At 27.8% G+C, this 19,019-nt stretch overlaps 1 protein-coding gene and 1 long non-coding RNA gene across 2 annotated transcripts in view; one reads left to right on the top strand and one right to left on the bottom strand.

Annotated features, from left to right (window-relative positions):
- Positions 1 to 19,019, bottom strand: part of LOC100208656 (uncharacterized) — a 60,856-nt gene that overhangs the window by 36,872 nt on the left and 4,965 nt on the right. The window lies entirely within an intron of this gene.
- Positions 12,851 to 14,442, top strand: LOC136090213 (uncharacterized). Its single transcript, XR_010643262.1, has 4 exons — positions 12,851 to 13,006; positions 13,460 to 13,623; positions 13,973 to 14,090; positions 14,177 to 14,442. It is a non-coding gene; the product is annotated as an uncharacterized LOC136090213 (long non-coding RNA).

Genomic DNA, 19,019 nt, shown 5'->3' on the forward strand with positions numbered 1-19,019 from the left:
TTTTAATAAAATTCTTCTATATCTAGAAACTTTTAGAAGAAAAAAAAAATTCTTATAAAAAAAAAACCCTAACCAATTATCCACCACCCCAAGCGTTGACTGTGTAAGTGTTTAACTCAAGCTTTTAAAACGTGCATCTAAAGTTGTAGCACGCTGTAACAGAGCTTGAATTAGAACTCTGTCATCACAATTATTTTTAAGTTCATATTGTTCTGAAGTTGAAGTTTTATTATGAAACCTCAAGTTTAAAACTTCAATTCTTATTAAAATAAATGATATTGTTTAATTGACTGCCAAAACTTTTTATAAATATAGAGAAAGACTTAATTAGCCGACAATAATATGTAAAGACGCTATTTGCAAAGAAAACAAATAAATAAGGAAAGACACTCAATGAGCCTAGTGGAATATATAATATTCCACTAGGCTCATTGAGTGGAATATTGACGGTTGTTCAATGCGTTCAGACGCGGGAATAGAGTTAAATTATTCTTGCATATTTAAAATAAATCATTTTATAAATGTAAAAGTTGTTTTCACAATATCAATAAAAAATAATTAGCATATTTAAATCTTATAATCTCTAATAATTTTTAAAAAGCTATTTACTTCTTCAAAAATGCAGTATTTTGAAAACATTATATTTATATGTGTTTTTAAAGTACACATCGTTGGGTAAAAGAAATTACAAAATTATCTTAGAAAAATAAGCAATATTTACTCATAGTTGAGCAATTTGACCCCCCATTTTTAAATACAAAAATAGAAATCTTTTGACATAAAGTTACAAGCAATTATAACCTTAAAATTTAAACAAAATAATAATAAAAATTTTTAAGGTTATAAAAAAACAACCTTAAAAATTTTAACAAATTTTATCTTTTTTATCAATAATTGTTGTTTCAGCTTCAAAAAGTCCATAATAAAAAGAAATAATGCCGGTTAGGTTTAATCAAAAACTAAAAAAAAAGAAACAACGAAATTAATATATTTAGAATAGTTGTACGTTTATTTTGAATGAAAAAATTTTTTTTTTAATTCTGGGTCTGAGGACACGCACGCAAAATTTAATATAAGAAAAAACAATAAATGCATTGTTTGAAAAGGTAATTTAGCCATAACAGTTTATTCCATATATATGAAAGTTTTGTTTTATATAAAACACAGCTCATATTGAATAGTAGATATGCTGAAAATTTTCAGACCTCAGACTGAGAAAACGCAAAAAAGCTGTTTTTTGACGACGTAGTTTGTTATTTGTGTTTCCCTGATAGATCGTCAATTTTATGTTGATTTTGCATATGTTATAAATATTGCATAATTTGTTTGAATCATTTATTTTAAAGTAGGTAACACGTTTCTGATAGTACTGATAACACAATCTGATTTAATGACGTGAGTGTCAGGATAGTCAGTCACAGAGTGTTACATCCTTCACACTACTGTAGCTTTCTCCGCCACCCAAAAAGTTAACAAGAAGTTAACAACAAGTTAACTTTAATTTATATTTTTTAAACAATTCATTTGGCAATTTTGCATTCCATTCCACCTAAAAACCAAGAAAGTTAATTTTTAAAAAATTTTTATTTTTAAAATTAAAAAAAAAATAAGTTTATTTTTAAAATATTTTTCTGGGCATAAGCAGTAGGATCTCTTTTATCGAGGTTCTGTTTTTATAGAGCACCCCCTGTTTTCTCGACTTATCACCTCAACATTTACAACTTTCTTACTTTCTATTGGGAGTGCAGCAAACACATCATTTGATGAGGAAAATTTTCTACACTGCCATGTGCCACGGTACACCAATATGCAAAATTTGACATAGTCGGCATCCGTCATTATTTCTTATGCAACTTTTTCCCCAATAGTAGCTGATTTCAAAAAAAGTTTATTATAGTTATTTTGTACCATTAGTTTTCGCATATCCATGAGGTTTTTAAATTTTAAATGTCCATATTGTCCTAATCCACGAGTTTTCATTGTAATTAAAATTATTTTTACTAATGAAAAATGTAGGACCAAGTCCTCTTTTTTTGCTTCAGTTTTCAATTACTGTAAAAGTTGTTTGGAAACAAGTTGGGCACCTCAAATTGTTATCTCAAAACGCTCACAACATTAAACAAAATAAATTCACAAAAACAGGGCACCTCAAAATAAATTAGGCATCTTAAAAAACGCTCACAACATTAGATAAAATAGAACAGCCAGTTATTTTAAATCCTGTCACATGTTTGTTTTTGATATAAGCATTATTTTGTGGTGTTGAGTTGAAAAGAAAAACTTATCGAGGGTTATCCAGGGTTATCCAGGGTTGTCGAGGGTATTGGTTTGATTATCAATAATAAGTTCAATATTCAACACTTGGAAGGAATATCTAAAACATTTACAACTTTACAGACATGTAACATCTTTGCATTTATTTATTTTTTTACTTAATCTTGATATTTTTTTTTTTTTCAACTCTATTACTTTTACAATTTTTTCTTCTATTTTTTACAGTATTACTTGGTTTTCATTTTAATTTATTTATTTATTTTCTATTTGAGTTTACTTGTATACTTTTTAATCTTTTACTGCGAAATACAAAATACTCAACTCAAATCCTAAACAAAAAATTTTTCTTGTGTTTCGCAAAAGAGAAACTTTTTCATCTGGAATAGCCAAATATTCAGCTTCGTGTACTAAAACGCACCAAAACACACAGGACACTCCTCTGATGCAGCTTAATTTCATGTGCTAAAACACAGTATTCTACTCTTATATTATTTTATGCTCCTAAAAATTTAACTTGACACTTGATATTCTTTCTTTGTTAAAATTAATGAACTAGTTTTTACCCATAGCAGCTTTTTTTCCAAGATACTTCAAGACTACTTTTTTTCCAAGATACTTTAAGACATTAGCCAAAGCTAAAAATCAATTATTGAAATATACTACTAATGGAAATGTACTTATTTCTAATACAGCTTTTGAAAAAAATGTACTTTTTGAGCATTTTTGCAAGACAATCCAACTAAGTGCTACATTGACATACTGGATTGCGCCTTTAAAGTACCATGAACCACCAAAAAATCTTTTCAGTTTCTTTTTTAATCACTAACGGTATAGCACCTCTTAACTTGTATATGGAAAAGTCTGATACTTTATCAATTTGATATTTGCACCATGAAGCTGCATATCTAGCCAAAACTGATTTCTAACTTCAAGAACTGTTGCAAAAGTAACTGTAACGTTATTAAATTGTAACGTTATTTAATTAAACTGTAACGTTATTAAATTAAATGCTAAAAGTGATTTCTTTATAAGATCCATTTGACTGGGAAATTTGTCTAATGCCATACCAAAATAGTTTTGCATTTTATTAATAAGGTTGTTAGTCAACCCTTTCCATTGATCTTTTTTTATCACTAAGCTTTGCAGACTTTATTTCACTACAAAGTTTCCTCGATCTCGTTCCAAGCTGCTTTTGCACTTTTTTTATACATTCTAATTTTCTGATGCGATTTAAAATCTGGTTTTAAATCTTTTAATTTTTTTGAAGGACTTTAATTTTTATTTACTTAAAGAACTTCAAATCTTTCGAAATTTTTGAATTTTTGTATCATTATCTCCTATACAATGTTTATATTTCAAGATAAATTTTTCAAATAAGCTTGCACTACACCAGTTCGAACTTGGTTCTGTTATTATTAATATCGCGCAAGAAAAAGTCCTGGAATGAATTTAGTAGGGTAAATATTTAGTTTCTCAGTTACGAGTTAGTAATAAAATATTCAAGATTTTGCTGTAATAGGATCTACCAATAGTTCAGATTAGTTCAGATCTAATAAATGGGTTAAATTATATTTTTTCATAATATATGCATATATTACTATGCATAAATTAATTTATGCATTATATTAATATGCATAAACTAATATGCATATATTAATATGCATAAATTAATTTAATTCTAGTGTGGATTGTAATCAAACGCACATTTTTTAACAGCTGTTATATCATAATTAAAATATAATTTAATACGCTTGCATAAGGTGAGGAATACGCCAAAACGCTCATTTTCAACAAATCTAGAATAATGAGAATGATTTTTTTATAGGTCAATAATTTTTATAACATGATTGCACTGAAATTTGTTATTTGTATCAGTGACTGATATTATATTTTCCAATTTTTAAAGCCAATTTACACTAAATTTTTTTTAGTTTTGAGATGTAGTTTTTATTTTTTTATTTTTTTTGTTTGTTTTTATTTTTTTTAACATCATGAGCTTTTGAAGCAGTTATAACTTGCCTTCGAAAATTAAAGCAAAGCTCATTTGTATTTTGACCTATTATATTTGACTATTGTCAGGAATAACCCTGCCGTTCGCTTTTTAGTTTATTAGAGTTATGAAAATTTTGCAAAAATAGCTGGAATCATCATTAACATTTTGCCAGTATAAACTATATTCTTTAACTCTAAATATCGTCTTAAAAAAAAATACTTATACAATTACTTTTATTATTAAAAAAACTTTTTGAAATTTTTAAAAGTTGCATTTAGGAACAACCTGAAACTTGGTCAACTCTGGATACTTCTTTATGGTTAAAAATTGGGGCTTAGAAACATGCGTCGACAAATTTATTGGTAGTTTTTATAAATATTTCACATTTAGCTAAAATGGCAACTTTTTTGTATTGTTCAATGTGTTCAACAACAGTTTCAAGTATTTTAAAGCTGTAAAATGGTAGGCATTACAGTAATTACCACTTATATGACTTTAATCTGAAGATTAACTGCTGTTATTCAACATGTAATAAAAGTTTTTAAAAGCTTAACAGTTTTCAACAGCATATAATGAGAGCGCATGCCACTGGTAATGACCCAAAACCGACAATTAGCACATCAGTTATAATGGAAGATTTTGATTTGTTATCATAAAATTCAATTCAAGATATAGATTTTCTAGGTCTATTTCTACAGACAATGTCTCATTTAAAAAAATCTTTAGGCATTATGTTTCTAAAATTAAGAGAAAAATATGTAGTTGGAAGCCAAGTTCATGTTGATTTAGCAATTGATATAAGAGAAGTCTTTACTGTATTCTTTTTGTCATACAACAATTTAATAAAGCAATTTATTCAGCAAAATGATACTGTTAATTTAGTCCATATGTTAAATAATGACTATCTTTATTATGTGTTTTTTTCTTTTATTCATGAATGTCAATTGATTAATTTTTGCAAGTCTAATTTACAAATGGTGGAGCCACAAGAAAAAACAGTTATAGGTTCAGACGGAGTCACTTATAAATACCATTATGTTAGTGTAAAAGATAATTCGGAAAGAGTTTTGGGTATAGAAGATATATTTAATGAATTTTGTTACATGCATGCAAATGAAAATCCTACTGGTATTATGTATGGCTATTGTGATGGAGAAATTTACAAAAGACATTCTTTTTTTACAAAACACCCTATATTTATTCGTATCCATTTGTTTATTGATGAATTTGAAACTGTTAACCCTTTAGGTTTTAAAAAAAGAAAACAAAAACTTTGTGGTGTATATTACGCTATTGGGAATTTGCATCCACACTATTGCTCAATAACATCTCAAATACACCTTGCCATGTTGTTCAGATCTAAAATACTGCAGTTTTTTTCTTATCATGATATATTAAAGCCACTGGTTGATGAATTAATATCCCTAATGATATTAATTCATCAACCAGTGGCTTTAATACATCATGTGACTTTATGTGACTATTATGTGACTGTTGTTCAGGGAGAAACTAAACACAGTCTTCATATTTGTATTGCCTCAGTATCTGCAGACAATTTAGGGGCCTGCTCTCTTGCTGGTTTTAGGTGCTGTTTCAGTTCAGGTAGAATTTGTAGACTTTGTTTAGTTGATTATAAAACCATATCTTTGAGATACACAGAAGATTCTTGTTCATTAAGAACTGTCTAATTATAACACTCATCTGCAAGCAGTTAAAAATTATTCTGCAAATAAAGCAATATTTGGAATAAATAAATCATGCAGCTTAGACAGATTGCCTTACTTCAATGTTATTGAATCCTTCCACCAGGTTTACATCATGGTATTCTAGAGGGAATAGTTCCACTTCTGGAATTGACAATCCAAAAGTTGATTGAACATAAGAATTTAACCCAGTTAAACTATGAAATAAAGATATTTCCATATGGATTTCATGATTCAAGAAATGTACCATGTGAAATACGCAACAATTTAATTTCTGCTAATGGTCTTCTCTCTGGAAAAGCTTCTGAAAATTGGTGCCTTTTTAGAAATTTTTGATTAATTATTATTATCTTTCTATCCATGGTGATAGTTTTCCATCATTTTGGGAAGTCTTTTTACTGTTTCTTCAAATATCAGACATTTTATTTTCTTTCACAATTAAACATGATCAAATAACATATTTAACATACATCATTGGAAATTTTCTTTATCTATTTAACATTGAATATCCGGACAAAATGACTCCAAAAATGCATTACCTTATACATCATCCAAGAATGCTGTGTTTATTTGGCCCTTTAAGACATGGTGTATGAGGTTTGAATCTAAGTACAATTATTTTAAAAGATTGTGCCATATTATCTCTTATTTCAAAAATATTACTTTTACATTATCAAAGCGACACCAAATGAGACAATGTGCAGAATTAAACTCTTGTGATTGTCTGCGAAACATCGAAGCTGAGAAGAATGGAGTTACAATATCGACTTTGTGTCTTCCAAAGAGTATTCAACACGAACTATTTGATTATTTTGGATATAATATTAGTGAAATATTTAAAGCTACAAATGTATCTATTAATGATGTAACTTATTATGTTAAGGACTTTCTTGTTTTATCAGTTCAAGATGGTTTCAATTGTTCCTTTTTTTTTCTCCTATTTTTGTATGTATATCTCATCTGCTAAAACACTCTAAAAGATGGTATTTTGTTGGGAATATTTGCACTTGCTCACAGTTTTTGCACTACTGTCATTCATATTGCTTAACTGCATCATCAACATTATGCATTCAACCTGTTAGAAGCAAAGCTTCTCCTGAACCGCTTAATGGGTATTTAACATCAGTAGGGTGTAGCTTTAAAAAGTCAGGTCTAACACTTGTTAATTGCTTGTATTAACACAAACAGGATTCGTTGTAGACATGCACATTACAACTTACTCTTATCTAATTCTCCATTAATGATGATGTATCAAATTTAACTTTAAAAATCTATATATAATATATATACAATACTAGCTTTCGCCTTTATAAACTCCATGAGTTAAAGTCTAGTTAAGTACACAAGAAGTAACACTGTTTGCTATTATTTATAAAAATAAAAAATTTGAAAAACATTTATTATTTATTTTATTATTTATATTTAATAAGATATGATAAATGTTTGTTTTATGGTATAATGTTTACCTATATATCTTATAAAAAAGTTAATTGCTTTGAAATATAGAATCTCAGTTTTTTTAAAACAATAAAAGTTGTGTTTTTTTTTGTTTTCATGGTTTTTTTTTAACAAATATTCAACTGTCTTACATTAAATACAGTATTTTTATAATTGTAAATGTAACATTTGCGTAAAACTTTGTTGTTTTTTTGTATATATTTTAGAGGAAGATATAGATGGTTCAGTTTTGCTCAACATTGATGATTTTACTTTGAAGGAGCTGATTCCCATTATTAAATTAAGAATCATATTTAAAAAAGAGATAGCTGTTCTTAAAAGGCTATGTACCCAAGTTAGTTCTGATTCATCAGGTTTTAGTCAGTCCTCCCAATCTGCAGTTGAGAGGATTTTATATAATCATAATAAGATATTAAAGTAAGTAAAATAGACATCTCTAAACAGTCTCTCTTATTGTCTAATAATCATGTTTGTTAATTGCTATGATGACTCCCTGTTTATTAGACACTTTTTTTAGACTTTTTATTAGTGTCTAATAAATATGGAATCATAATATACAATTGGGTAGGGGCAGATCAAGGGTACGGCATGTTAGGCAGCCGCCAAAGGAGAAATATTATATTGCTATTAAGATGTATTTTACTTTACATTTCAAAATTCCATTAGGCATTTTTTATTATTCACGATTATGGAGTTGCTGACGAGTAACTACGACAAGTGTGGGAGTATTACAAACTATGATTAGGCATAATGGCTTTTTCATGCATTAGGCTAAATAAGTTTCGCCTAATCCAATCTTGATGCAAGGTGTGGATTTAAATCACTTAAAATAAGGAAAGTTAAATAATGCCTAAAGTAGTAAGGAACTAAGTGGTCAATCTGCCTAATCTGATCTGGATCTAGATATAAAAAGTCTGGAAATTAAGTGTGCCACTTGAAAAAAATTGATAAACAAACTGATAAATAATAAAAGGATAAGGATTTTGCAGTTAGCATTGTAAAGTTCGTTAATTAGTCTTATTTATGATTTGTTTTTATATACAAATGACTTTAGAGCATGACGATGTAGTTTTATTAAATGAAATTTGCAAGAAGTTATCTTATCAACAAATTTCTTTTTGTTTTAGATATATAAAGAAAACCATCCATCTTAAGCAAAATTTATGTTCAGAACCATACCTCAAAAGCTCGAAATTAGATAAACTTGTACCTGTTCAGAAAGCTATTAACTGTTTTTAATACATGATTTACTTTATACTATTATGCAATAAAACAACAAATTATCTTCAGTGAAAATAATTTGTTTTCTTTATCTGCTGTTTTATGAGTTTGCAAAAAGTAAACAATAATTTTTTTTCTTTTTCTGTTATAATATATGCTTGGCATTGTGAGTTACAAACTGCTAGCATAGCTTTGTAATATTGCTGCTGTGATGTTTGTATATAAAAATTATAGATTTATTTTTTGTATCGATATATTTTTTACATATTATAAAAAAGATATAAAAAGATATCTATATACAAAAGAAATATACATCAAAACAGCAATATTACAAAACAATGCTAGCAGTTTGTGATTTACTGAGACAAGCATATGTTTTAATATTATATTATAAAAATGTTATATATTATATAATATTATATATATTATAAAAACATATGCTTGTCTCAGTAAATTACAAAGTTTTGTAATACTCCTTTTGTGATATTTGTATATGTAAATTTATAATATTTTTTTGAATATAAATTGTGCATGATGTCAATTATAATATAAGCAACATTTTTTCCATAAAAAATACAACTGATTGATGTTGCCCAAAGCTTGATGCCTGGCAGTAACTGTCAGTTATATATATTTTTTTATTAATCAGCCTTATTTTATTTAAATTACAGTTTTTGGTTGGTGCCAAAATTTAGAAGTTTTAAGTATTGTCTAAGAGTTTTGTTTTTTATTGGTTCAGTTATTCATAATGTGTTACCTGCAAGTTACCTTCATTTATTTTTAAAAAAATCCAAAGGCTTATTTGTATTATTTGAATTTATTTTAGATTAAATCTGCCTCTATATTTTAGTATTATTAGCTATAATTGAAAAGTATTTGCTAGTTGATGTTTTAATGGTTCTTACCTCAATAGAATTAACATACATTAATGCAACTTTTTATTCCAACCCCCGAAATTTAATGGTATAATTAGCAGTGGTAAGTAAAAATTTTCTTTTAATAACATTTTGAAGATGGTATTATCTAAATCTGTAATTGATCTAAAAATGTGGATTGTGTTCAGTAGATATATTTTTGAAAAAAATTTTAAAATTTTTGAAAACATTTGCATATTTCCTTATGGAATTAGATTTCCAGTGCTGTTACCCTGAGCCCAACAGTTTTAAACGCTTCGGTTCATAGAAAAATATATTTTTAAAAGCAAATCCTAAATAAAAATTTTTTGATTTATCATGAAAAGAGGCCTCCTGCTTTAAAATAGCCCTGGGCCCCAAAAGGTTTGGCTCTACAACTGTACATTGCCATAATACATTATATTTTATATGTAATCTAGGAATAAAAATGTGCAAGGAAAAGCAGTTTGCTAATTGATGGTGTATTTTTCTGTCATATGCCTTCAATCCTTCTGCATAAAAATCGTACACATGAATAGGAAGGAACTTTGACGTGGCTCATTTGCTTTAAATGAATACCTTCCAGACAGATACTCATTCAACCTTTATACTGTGGAGGTGGAGCATCAGCGTATATTCTGAATGAAGTTCGATGGATAGAAAGTTCAAATTTATTCCTGAAACCCTAGTTGACTGTACTATTTGTATTCATGGAGTAGTAATATTTAGGTTTTAAGAATCATATTGGAATTAATTTTGATTGTTAAAATAATTTTCTTTATTTATAGTAGTGTACACTGGATTTGAAATATGAGTTATAGGTATAATTTAAGTTCAATTTAAATTTATGGATATATTTTATAGAAAAGATAATGGCCCAAATTAAAGCTTAAGAAAAAAAAATTTGACTCAGTCATAAAACCCTTGTGTGCTAAGTAAACAGGGAGGAAGGTCATAATAAATAAGCTGAAATGAGAATTTTTTGAAAATATGAATTCGCTTAGATGGATAAAAAATTCACAGTTGATAAATTGTTAGGGGGCATTTCTTTGGCGTTTCTGGTTGGGGGAGCTTAGTATTTATACAAAAAATTTCATCAAAGGAGAAATAAATCCTAGATCTGCCCCTTAGTGGATGGGAAATATTTATAAAACTAAATAACCCAGAGGATTTTAATAAACAGGGTTGTCAGAAATTTTATAATTAATAACACAACAATGATGATGTTTTATATAATATATTTTAGTAGTGCACAACTCATATTGCCAAATTTCTTGGTAAATGCAATTTCCAGCAAAGAGCTAAACTTCGATGTTCCTGAAAAATCAAAATTAAAGACCTCCTTTTTTGATGTATTGTTTGATGTTATACAATCCAGACATGGTTTGTATGTAAAATTTTGTATGTATTGGTATTGATTCATGAAATGAGGATCATATGATCTTTTATCTTATTTGATTTTTTTAACTTTTTTATTTAAGGTAATCATTTTTAAGTTTTTTAATTAAATTTTATCTATAAAATTGTATTTGTAAATTATTCTAAGTTTAAAAGTAAAATAACAGAATAATTATTAAATTTAATATTTATTTATAAAATTATCTTTATTATTTTTAAATGGCTAAAGCATGTACAAGAAATAAATGTGAAAGAATAAGCACGTCATTTTTTTTCAGTGGTTGTATTAAAATCTTTTTAATTGTTTTGTATTTTGTTAACAACGTGTGGTGGTTTCAAAAGAATATGTTAGATTTTGGATTTAACTTGAAATTAGTTTTTAAAATGACAAAAGAAGAAGACATAAGAGAAAAAATTATGCACAAATATTTACAAAATCCTAATAGTAGCTACAATTTGATAGCAAAATCGTTGCAAATACATCCATACACCGTTAGTTGTGTTATTCAACGTTTTTCTCAAACAAAGTCGATCAAATGCAAATCTGGTGGTGGAAGAAAGGAAGGTTTTAAAGATATAAAACTAGTTAGAAAACTGGTTAACAGTTTTAAGAATAACCCAAGCCTTTCACTAAGTGAACGCACAAAAATATATGGATTTTCTCATAGTTTTGTTGAAAAAGTTAGAAAAATTTAAAAATTTCTGTATTATTGAAGACAATGAAACTTATATCAAGTACAGTCATCAACAAATTCCTAATGCTGTTTATTATATTGCCAAATATAGAGGAAAAGCAGGTAAGAAATTTAAATACACAAAACAAGACAAGTTCACTAAAAAAGCTTTGATTTGGCAAGCTATTTGCAGTTGTGGCAAAAATCATCACCTTAAATTTCTCAGTCCACACTCTCTGGTCAAATATATGTTAAAGAATGTTTACAAAAACGCCTTTTACCTCTCATTAAATCACACAATAACAGACCTGTGTTCTGGCCTGATTTAGCTTCAATTCATTATTGTAAACTAGCTATGGAATGGTATAAAAAGAATAATGTGAAATTTGTGCCTAAAACAGAAAATCCTCCAAACTGCCCAGAATTGAGAGTTATTTAAAAGTACTGGGCTATTATTAAAAGAAAAATGAAAAAAACAAAAAAGCTTTGCAGAAACATTAAAGATAATAAAATATCATTTAAAAAAGCATCAAATAGTTTTGATTCTTATTCTGTGCGCAAACTTATGGGTACCAATAAAGCAAAAGCTCGAAATTTTACTAGATTCCCACAGGAATAATTAATTTTTTTGTTTAATGTTTGATCTTCTTATATTATTGTATTAAAATTATTACTTGGTTCGAAATAAAAATTGAGGAGTGCTTGTTTTTAGTTGTTTTTCTACTTTCACATTTATTTTGTGTATACGCTTTATACATGTATAGTGACATTGATGTCAGAACTGTACAATTATGTTTATTAATGTTCTAAAATTTCATTTTTTTATTGTTTGTATTATTTTTTTTTTTTTTTTGTAACTTAACTATTATTATAACTTATGATTATTATTCGAAGCCTAATTTTTTTTGTAGGAGTTTCTAGTTAATGCTTTAAAAGAAAACCTTAAACGAGTTAGATGATGCCACAGTCATGGAATACAAAAAAAGTATGGACATACCAATGGAGGTCATAAAAGAAAATCTGACATTATAAATGAGTCAATGACTCATATTGCCTGTTAAGAGACTTTGCCACTCAATTACATTATATTTTTTTTTGTAATAAAAAATATAGTGTAAATAAGTGGCAAATAGGTTTTTTTGTAAAGAAAAAGATTACACTAACAATTACTTTATAGTTTTATATGTTCATAGTATCATATTAATAAATATAAAATGTTATTGTTTACAGGAAGAACATGATGTCACTGACGGCCTTTTTGCATTAATATCAGAAGAATGCAATAAGCTACGTCCTGATATCCTTTTTTTTTTTAAACCAAGTTGGTTTAATCATTGGCACTCTTAAGAAGCATTTTAGCTACAGGATTTCACGGAATTCATGTTATTATTGGTACAATATTTTTATCAGTATGTTTACTTAAAATTTATTATTCTCATTTTACTAATCCTCGTCATTTTACTTTTGAAGCTGCATCATGATGACGTTTTGTTGATGTTGTCTGATTATATATATATATATATATATATATATATATATATATATATATATATATATATATATATATATATTATATATTATATATATATTATATATTACATATTACATATATATATATATATATATATATATATATATATATATATATATATATATATATATATATATATATATATATATATATATATTATATATATATATATTGCCAAAACATCACTGTGAAGGATGTTTTACTTAAGTTTCCCTGTTTCGAGTTTAAGAAAGTTGTAAGCTAGTAATATTGTTATGTAAAAAAACATGCGCAGTGTTTTTCTATAAATGTAGTTTGCCTACATTTAAATTTAGCTGCTGGAAGCTTCAAATGTTTTGACCAGTACAGATATTGATAAGAATTTGTTACGGCTTTTAAGCAAAATGTGTGAAGGCTTCCAAACTTTAGTGGAGTTAATAATTAGTCTTAAAACTAAGTGCAGGTCGCTTGTAACTGATATCAATGAGGAATCAGACGAGTAAGTAATATACATAGTTACAAAATTTATTCCATATATATATATATATATATATATATATATATATATATATATATATATATATATATATATATATATACATACATACATACACACAACACGCACATATCTTACTTTTTTTTAAGAATAACCCAAGCCTTTCACTTAGGGAACACGCAAAAATATATGGATTTTCTCATAGTTTTGTTGCAAAAGTTAGAATTAAACATGGTTTTTATTCTTTCAAAGCACCAAAGTGCCCAACCGTTCTGAAACACAACAAAAAAGTGCCAGAACTCTCGATTTATCATATTTAGGCATTTTGTAAGCAGCGATTTATCATATTTAGACATTTTGAAGAATTTAAGAGCTGCTATACTAGCTTATCTGTTCACAGTGGAGAGAAGTTTACTATCTTTGTCTATGTCTAGACATCGAAATGAAACTCTTACTATGTCTTTGACACGGTAAGAGTTCTAATTTTAATCGTGGCTAGTGTAAATATTTGGTTCAATAAAATTTAATTGTAACTTGATGTTTTATTTTGATTTAGGATCCAATTTGTCTCACTCCGATTCTCCGGATTACAGGCCCGGTTCTTAGACCAATTTCAATTGACCTCTTAGTCAATAAAATATTTGTTGCTAAAGACATACCAGATTTTTCATGTGGCGTCACTATGGTTATGGCGCCAAATTTTTAATTGATATTACCTATCCAAAGCCATTGCTAAAAACACTTAATTTTATTGAACATCGAATAAAGTTAAACTTTGCAAAACAAATATCAAAATTATGCAAACTTTAAATGCAAAATTGTTATAATATTACTAAAAAAATAGCTGTATTTAAATTTTGTTTTTCTTTAACACTCAACTTTTTCTACAAATGGTATAAGGTAACATGTTAATAATTTGAAATGTGTTAACCGTTAATTCGTTTATTACAAAACAAAGTTTGTTTGAATAACGCCAATTCTGTAGCGGGAGAAGAAGGGGAAGTACACTTCCTGATTTTTTTTTTGAAAAAAAAACTCAATTTCTTAAAGTAGTCAATTTCCGAAAAAAAAAGTAGAGGGGGAAGCCACGTGTCATACAAGTCATGTTGATGTTGTCAAGTGATGTTGCCCGCGCAAAAAAAATAATGGTTTTTCAAAAAACCGGTTTGAGTTTTTAATAAAAACGCAATATAAGGGGTTTTTGAAAAACCGATTTTTTACGGTTTTTTAAAAATCCAAAAAAGGTTTCAATCTGGCTTTAGTCTAAAAAACCGATTGTTGCTTTTTGAAGCATCGTTTTATTTTACCGTGTACTGTTAGTTCTTAAATAATCAAGTTAAAACTTGCTAATGAAGTAGTAGGGTAGGGTGGGGTAATATGGATTGTTGGGGTAATATGGATATATTCAACAAGTATCCATGGAGTAAGTTATCTATACATAATTCTAAAACTTTAAAATTACCAACAGTTTCTACACATAATTGGCTTCTTTTTTTTTGCGTTATCAATGTTTATATTTGATTTACATAAAGAGTTAATATATAAAACACGTTGTTTTGAAAAAAATATAAAAAACATTGTGTTTTAAAACTTTTGTCTGCAGCCTTCAGTAATATTACTTATGGAAGTTTAATGATGTATATTCATTAGTTGGACCATGATGTAACAATATGTAAAATTTAATTTATAAGTTCTCTAACCCATATTGATAAATAAACAAAAATCTAAAATGGGGTAAAATGGATATACAAGTAAAATAATAGTGGGGTAAAATGGATATATATATAAAATCCTACTTACGTTATAGTATTTTATTACAAAAACACAAGCTACACGAAATTTAAATATACATTTATGCTCACTTTTGCTTTTTAATATAGTATTATACATTTTTCAGTGACATATAATAGTTTTATATAATGCTTCTGAACTATTTACATTAAGATTATAGTTCAAATTTGTTTTCCCTGAATGGCTCGGGTAAAATTTAAACTCCCATCTAAATGTTTTATATTTTATTTTTGTTTTCCTCTTTACTTTATAATTAAATTATAGACTTTATATAACTAAAATTTGTTTTAAAATATTTTAGATAAAATAATAAAACTGAAATAAATTATTATGCCTCGTGAATACCAACGCAAGACTATTGGTACATATGATCATAGCAAACTAATGACTGCCATACAGCTTGTTAAGGAAGGAGAGTCAGTATACAGTGTATCAAAGTCTTCTGTAATTCCTTATGGGACATTATACAGACGATCCCATGATCAAATCCAAAGGAATGACAAAAGAATCGGAAGCGGTCGTGGGTTTGTTTTGAATAATTCTAAGGAAAATCTTCTAGTAGAAGCCTTGATGTACTTAGCTGATAAGGGTTTTCCAAATGATAGAGAAGATATCAAACTGATGGTTAAATCCTATATAACATTTATTGGCAAAAAAACTCTATTCAAAGATGACAAGCCAGGGAAAGACTGGTGCATGTCTTTTGAAAAAAGATGGAATGTAGTCCTTGGAAAAAGAAAACCTGAACTTTTGACAAAAGCAAGAGCTAATGATCTCTCTCTAAAAACATTGACAGATTTTTTTGAGTTATTTAAGAAGACATTAAACAATAATAATTTATTTGATAGACCACACTGCATATTTAATTTAGATGAAACAGGTTTACGTACAGATCCTACAGCAGGAAAAATCTTTGTTCGTAAAACATCAAAAACAGCCTATTACATTGCTCCATCATGTGGTAAATCAATGTATACTTTACTGTTTTGTGGGTCAGCAAATGGACAGTGTCTACCTCCCTTTGTCATCTACAAAGCCATCTACCTTTATGATGCATGGTGTCAAAATGGACCAGAAAATGCAATGTATGGTGTAACAAAATCTGGTTGAATCGAGGACTATATTTTTGAAAGTTCGATTGACAGGTTTATTATACATGTAAAGGATTATGAAAAGCCTGTGTTGCTGCTATGTGATGGACACAACAGCCATATAACATATTCTACTGTTAAAAAGGCTCTGGACAATCATATAATTTTACTTTGCTTACCTCCTAACACAAGTCATGCATTACAACCTCTTGATGTTGGTTTTTTTGCTCCATTGAAATCCCATTGGAAGAAAATCCTTAAAGATTGGTTAAGAGAAAGCAGACATAAAAATGTTGACAAGTCTGTATTTCCAACTTTACTAAAAGCTCTTATTAGTAAGATAGATAACAAACTCCTGAAAAGTGGTTTTAATGGTAGTGGTCTTTACTCTGTTGACAAATCAAAACCTATGAAAAAGATAGTGAATATGCAACCAAAGCATGAGGAAGTAGATAAGTTTAATAAAAAAGAAAATGTTGTAAAAAACCTGCAGAGAGCAATCGATTCTGTACTTACACCTAGCCCAAGTCAATCTACACTGACAGCACTTACAAATTCAAAAAAACGCAGAGCACGTGTCCAGGCCAAAAAGGAGAAATTTTAACAGCACAAGATGTTGTCGCAAGGTTACAAGAAGAAGAAAAGAATAAAGCTGAAAAGAAGACTGTATCAGTAAGTAAATGAAAACTGCTTGACATAACCAATACAGTTTGACTTTTAAATACGTGAAAAGCAATAAGTGTGATATCATATCAAATATAATGAGTATCCTTATATCAAATATAATGAGTATCCGCATTACCCCACCAGTGGGGTAATTTGGATATATGAAAAGTGTTGTTAAAAGAGGATTAGTATGTTAGTTATTTAAAATATATTTATGTTTTACTCATTGTGATTTTATTGTATACACCTTGAATGTAAAGAAAAATAACAAAAGTTTTTATGGTGGTTTTATAACTAAAAAAAAAAATTATGTTAGAAAAAAATATATCTAAAATTCTATCCGTATTACCCCTCCCCACCCTATTCAAATTGGCCTACATTTTGGTACCATTTTTGTAGAATTTTGACAAAAAAAACGTGCTTAAAATTTGTTTTAAAAACTTCAAATTTCTTTTGGACCTTGCAGTTATATAAGGTAAGTGAAAATGTTTTTGAAATTAATTAATCAGTTTATTCATTTATCTACATTTAAACCAAATTTTATTTAAATCGAACAGTGCGATAGTTTGTTATACGACCCGAACGACTGCATACGACTAATTGTTTTATAACATCATTGTTATTTCGGTCACAAAAATTTCTTGATTTTAATGTTATTTTTTACCCTGAAAATATATATTACAAGATTTATAACTTTTGAACCCCTCCACCTAGAATGATGAATTTGGTATCATTTTAAAGAGCTTTTTAAGCTCTATTTAATGATGTGAGTTACTTTTAAATATAAAAATTTCTAATAATCTGTCAAAGTGCCCAACATTGTTTTCCATTGCACAATAGACTCTAGCCACAAGAATTTCTTTCTTTCCAGAAATTTTCAAGCCACGAAGCCGTTAATAAGACTTCAGTTCTTCAACTTTCATACTATGTACTATATCATAATCCATTTTGATTTATATATTTTATATATTTGTTTTAATGGTATTTGGCTTTGTTTATGTTGTTTGTTTATACTTCGTTTGCTCAAGAATTAAAAGCAACGGCTTAAATTATTTCCCTTATAAGCACGATCCAGTCTTTTTTTTTTAATACTTCGTAACGCGGCTCGAACTGGTGTATTATGCTTTCAATCAATATATTTAGTTGATCCAAACTTGTCTTCTCACTTAAAAAAAACTATGAAAAACATTGAGAAACTTAAATGTCTTTTGATTTTATACTCTTATGATTTTCTTGAGCTATGTAACTATGCCAACAAATAACTATGCTAACAATTACTATTGATATATTACTGTCAACAACTTCCGCAATATTTGAATCAGGTTATTTTATTTTTTGAATTTCATCACCTATTTTTAGCTGCTATTTTTATGGTATCAATGGCACGCTCGGCATTATCTTGATAAACAGAATTATTTAAATACATTGAGTTCAAATAAATTTAATAATCTCATTTCAGTAAAAAAATATTTTATATGTGTAAAATGATTAGCATAGTTAATTATGCAGATCGCATATTTTTGACGACGATAAAGAGGTTTTAACTTGTACAGTACTCCCCCAAGCATTGTGAGCATTACTTATGTAACTGTGGATTAAAGGGTAATAGAGTTGGTTCAAATAATTTTTATTAAGGTAGTTATGAGCTTTATACAGAATCCCAATTGCTTTTGAAATTTTAGTAGATACCGTCATACGGACTACTTGGACCCGAATTAGATACCGTTATACGGGGCTACTTAAATAGATACCGTAATACGGGGTTACTTGGACCCGAATTTGATACATGTTTGATACATGTTTGATGTTGTAATGATGATTGTAGATAAAAAAATATTTGGTTAGATTTCG

This window comes from Hydra vulgaris, chromosome 13, assembly GCF_038396675.1.
Source record: "Hydra vulgaris chromosome 13, alternate assembly HydraT2T_AEP".
Lineage (NCBI taxonomy): Eukaryota > Metazoa > Cnidaria > Hydrozoa > Anthoathecata > Hydridae > Hydra > Hydra vulgaris.